The sequence below is a fragment of the Phocoena sinus genome, chromosome 15, assembly GCF_008692025.1.
Source record: "Phocoena sinus isolate mPhoSin1 chromosome 15, mPhoSin1.pri, whole genome shotgun sequence".
Classification (NCBI taxonomy): Eukaryota; Metazoa; Chordata; class Mammalia; order Artiodactyla; family Phocoenidae; genus Phocoena; species Phocoena sinus.
In genome coordinates this window covers 6,111,468-6,116,709 of record NC_045777.1, presented here as the reverse complement: position 1 = coordinate 6,116,709, position 5,242 = coordinate 6,111,468, and the positions used below count along the sequence as shown (strand labels likewise).

The window sequence follows — 5,242 nt, the reverse complement described above, 5'->3', positions numbered from 1 at the left end:
ACGGTAAGAGCCGCAGAAGGCAGCTCAGTTGAAAGACAGAGTGTTGTTTTTTTTTCTTTCATTTTTAAATGTAAAAGCCTGGTGATGTTGGAACAGATTTTGGCCTGGATTTGGCATTGCATTTTTTTTTTTTATTTCACTTCCACTAGGGGCTTAAGTTGTTGGGTTTGGACAAGAACTAGGCAGGCAGCTGTGGCTACTTGCCTGCCGGAATTTAATCTTCTCTCTTTTGTGTGTGATGGTGACCCACAAGGCCCCGGTTAGGTGCCACCATCGCTTAAAACAGAGATTCCGTATCAGGGGCCCATGAGCCTTGTGGTGATGCACTTACTGGACAGGCAACCCCAGTTGGCACTGGACAGGCAGCCATGAATGCTTGAAGGCCTGCTTCTGGGCTGAGGAGATGAATGAAGCAATCTAGCTATTCCCTCTCTTTCTCTCTCTTGCTCCCCGATTCCTCTCTGATCCTTAATATCTTACTTCTTTGGCTTGTCAACTTTTAAGGAGAGGCAAGTAAACTAATCCCTTTGGGAATAGATGTCAGGTGCTAATTCCATCATGCTTTTTTAGCCCAAACACCCAAATTTAGTAAAAAAAAAAAATTCTAGGGTAGGACTTTAAACATCTAGAAGAGATTAAATTTCATCTCTATCGCATTTTTCCAAATGCCATATGCAGGTTTGCGAAATCCTGGGATACCCATTGTAACTGCAACCCATTCTGGTCTAGGATTTAGGAAAAGGCAGGGCCAAGTTCAGATCTTTCATTTATTCATTCATTCAACAAAGTTGCTACGTGCCCAGTACTCTTCTGGGCTCTGGGATTCTGGGTCCCCGCTCTGTGGAATCTCCATTCTTAGAGACAGACACTAAATACATGAACAAACAAGGCAGTTTCAGACCCTGATCAGTGCCACAGGACAATACAATGGACACTGTGTTGGGGGCATGAGGGTGGGGAGGGTACTCTTAAATGGGGTAGTCAGGGAGGGCTTCTCTGAGGAGGTGACACCTAAGCTCAGATCTATGTGGCCAGAGAGAGCTGGGGAATGATCCTCAGGCTGAGCCTCCAGGCTGCCAGAACAGCAGAGGCAGAGGCCCCAAGGAAGGAACAAGCTTGGCTTGTTAGAGGAACAGAATGAAGGCTGCTTCCAGGGAGAGAGCAAGGACTTGAGCCTGGAAAGGGCTGCAGGGACCAGACCCCACTTGCGGGGCCCAAGCAGGCCCCAGGATGAAATTGGATTTTTATCTAAAGTGCTTTGGGCGTGCCATGATCTGATTTAGGGTTTAGAAGACCCCTCTGGCTGCTGTGTTGAAATGGACAAAAGTGGGAGCCCAGAGGTTGGTGAGGAGAGTCAGGTGGTCTCAGGAGTGGAATGATGGGGCATTGAGCTCAGCCGGTGGGGACACTGTATAGGGAGAGATGCCCCAGAAGGGCAGCCTTTCCCCACCTGTAACTGCCTCTTTCCAGCAAACCATGTTCTTCCACATTAACAACAACAGAACCCTGACGCCTGTGGGACTCTGGCGGGAAAAACAGAGCTCCACTGCGTTAGTGCATCAGACACATGAGGGGCGAATCCCGAAGGAGGGTCAGAGTAACACAGTCATAATTTCCTTCCATTTCTTCATCATCTCTGACTCACAGACACAATCTCAAGAAAGAAATACACTCATTTATTTATTTACACCTTGTCTTGTTACAAAATGATAGACTCTCTAAACAGAGACATTACAGAGAGGAAATCATCTTGAGTGTGTGTGTGTGTGTGTGTGTGTGTGTGTGTGTGTGTGTGGTGTGTACTTTATATTACTGAGTGCCTATTATATGCCAGGCACTGAGCTTAAGCTCTTTATTACCTTACTTAATCCTCTCACCAACTCTAGAGGTAGGAACAATTATTATCCTCATTTTAGGCTGCTGGGGGTTATGAAACTAGCCCCAGATCACACAGGTAGCACAGGTAGGAAGGCATTCAAACCCACAGTCCATCTGTTTCCGGAGCCGATGTTCTCATCATTGTTCTCTACTGGTTCCACCATCTGCTGGGCAAAGGCTGGGAGCCTTGGTTTACTAATTGGCTAATAGAAAGGCTCTTTTGCACAGAGTGGATTTTGTCTTTTTGTTCCAGCTAATCACCCATGCTCTAACAGTAGAGGTCTTTTGTCCATATTGGAGGCAGTACCTTGGGCTGATGGGAAAAGTTTTCCTTGCTGATCTTTATTTGCCATTTTCTACCCAATACGTTGAAAATCCCTTGCCGCCAGAAGAACATTCCAGGATCAGAGGATGCCACTTCCCCACACAGAGTTCAAGACAGTTCTTTCTGTGGTTTCTGAACCCAGCTCATTGTCGCGGATGAAATCTCTGCGGATGAGAGCAGTGTTTTCAAAGAGTCACACTGATCATGGCTCATGGAATCTATTTAGTCGTTTGTGACAAGCAATTTTAAAAACAGGAATAGAGAGCTCGCTTTGGCAGCACACATACTAAAATTGGCACGGGACTTCCCAGGCAGTCCAGTGGTTAAGACACTGTGCTTCCACTGCAGGGCGCGTGGGTTTGATCCTTGGTCGGGGAACTAAGCATGCTGTGCAGCGTGGCCAAAAAATAGAAAAAAATAAAATAAAATAAAATAAAATTGGCACGACACGGAGAACGTTAGCGTGGCCCCTGTGTAAGGAGGACATGCACATTTGTAAAGCGTTCCATATTCTAAAAAATTAAATTAAAAAAAGGAATAGAATAGAAAATACCAGTATCGGGGTACCTCTCTCACAGTAAGGGAAATACTGTTTGTTAAACTTTTCTTTTAGTTTATGTGCGCTAGGTCACAGTTTTGTGGAGAACTTAAACATTTGAGAGCCACTGAATCAGAGTGTTGTTGGAAGATCCTGCACCTGGAGAAAAAACATTTTACCACTCGTGGGTCTTGTACCTCATCTACACCAGTCGTTTCAACTTACACTGTTAAGATATCAGAGAGTCAAGATCAATGTTAAGAGGCTCCAGTCTACCTGTCCCACCTCCTCTCTGAGGATAGGGCTGGTTTTTGTCAAGGACTGGTCCAGGCAACAGCCCAGAGGGAAGTCTTTCCATTGAAATCTGGGTAATGCATTTCAATTCTGATGTCTCTGTTTCAATTCAGATTATAATCGATAGGAGTGACAGTGTGTAAAGGTAGTGACTGTCTCTTGAGTACTTCCTATCCACTAGGCATTTCCTATGTTGCGTCTCATGAAACTCTCATGGCAAACCCTATGAGGTATAGGTTCTATTCTTATTCCTAATTTACTGAGACTCAGGTGGTAGAAATCACTTGCCCACGTGTGTGAGTCAGGAATTGTTTGGTTGCAAGTGGCAGTAACTGACAAGACCAGGGTCCCTCTGGCTTTAGGCACTGCGGGATTAAAGAACTCGGATAAAGCCAGGAATCTCTCTTTGTCTCTTAGTTCTGCTTTCCTCTGTGATGGCTTCATTTCATATAGTCTTTTCTGTATGGTACCATATAGTACTAGGCAACTTGGGCTCATGGTCTACCATTTTACACTCCAGCACCTCTTTCGTGATAGTTGCAGCCAAAGTCCTGTCTTTCACTCCAATTGGCCAACGTGACTCTGTGCTGGGGCCTGAGGGTCAGCCCCACCTGTGACACAAGGGCTGAGAGATGGGAGGAGTCATTTCTATGTATCAGGTAATTTTTGCCTCATCACAAGCCACCCAAAACTTAATGGCTTAAGACAATAACCATGTATTTAGTTCATGATTCTGTGAGTTGGCAATTTAAGCTGGACTCATCTGGGTAATTCTTCTGGTCTCATGTGGGCTCCCTCATGTATTCCAGGGTTGCCTGCAGGTCGCAGGGCTGGCTGGCTCTAGGCACAGAGGTCCTACCCTGTTCATTATGGGCTCCCATCCTCCAGCAGGCTAGCCCGGGCATGCCCTCAGGGAAGACACAGTGGTCCAAGAAATGGAGTAGAAGAGCACAAAGTCTCTTGAGATTAAGCTTGGAACTGGCACACCGTTACTTTTGGCACAAGTTGTTGAGAGAGGCTCAGAGAGGTGAGGCAGCTGTCTGTGTTTCAGTAGTGGAAAGCCCAGAGAATCACGGAAAAAGCCTGACATTGTGGATCTGTGAAACTACCACCTGTCTCTGGAGTTCCGGTAATGGATGAAGAAGCCTCATCCATTTAGGCCTATGATGGCATGTATTCTCTTAATTGCATCCTGAAACATTCCTAATTAACACACCGGTGTCCCCTGAACAATCTTACCAAAGTCTTTGGTTATGCGAGGCCGTGAGCCAGCCAGTGAGGATTCCTTTCCCTGTGTTATGCTTTCTTGGTGCTGCTCAGGGCTTGTTATTCTGCAGGGTTTACAGAAATAGCCTTTTGGTTTTATTCCAGAGCCTTCCTCTCTCTAAGATCCATGCATGTGGCTAGAGCAGGTTCTCAGTCATGGCCATATTGACATTTGGGGTAAGATAATCCTTGTGGTGGGGCCGTCCTGTGCCTTGTAGGGTGGTTGGCAGAATCCCTGGCCTCTACACACTAGATGCCTCTCTCCAGTTTATGACAACCAAAAGACATCTTAGCGGGTGGAGGTGGCGAACAGAAATATCCCCTGTTGAGAACCCACAGAGTTAGAGGATAAACTGGAGACAGATTTGAATGCTGCCTACAAAGTTCCAAGTATCTCCTCTCCTTTCACAGTTGTTTCTTTACGTATGTCAGGATGGTCATGCTTAAATCCCATTCACAGCAGGAAACACTCTCACAATACTCTCTGGCCAAACGAGCACCCTCGTTTACAGGGCCTTGCCAGTTCCCCAGAAACACATGGGGGAATTCTGAATCCCCCTGGACCTAGATGGGACCTTGAGAAAGCTTTCAGGTTGTTTAACCTGGTGTTCTCATACTTAGACTGAAATGGGGCCATAGCTTGAAGGTTGGGTGATATCCACAGACCTGGCTCAAAACTGGTATAGAGAGCAGGTTGGAATGTTTAGAAATAAGAATATGTTTCCTTGAAAGAGCCCTGGATTTGAGCTAAGTTAGGTCGTAAAGACAGGAAGCCGAGCTTATGGCGGACTGACATTTCCAGCACCCAAGTGGGCCTTGAGGATTAAAGAGATAAAAACGTTTCCAAGACCTCGTTGCAAGGAAACGTTCCTGGATGAGAGGCCCACAGCCAACCCAGCATCAGCCCAGTCTCGACAAGGGAAACTGGGTGTGTTTGGGCT

At 46.2% G+C, this 5,242-nt stretch overlaps 1 pseudogene; it reads left to right on the top strand.

Moving 5' to 3' along the window:
- The first annotated feature begins 2,620 nt into the window (after positions 1-2,620).
- On the top strand, positions 2,621-2,718 carry LOC116741082 (annotated as a pseudogene).
- The last annotated feature ends 2,524 nt before the right edge of the window (positions 2,719-5,242 follow it).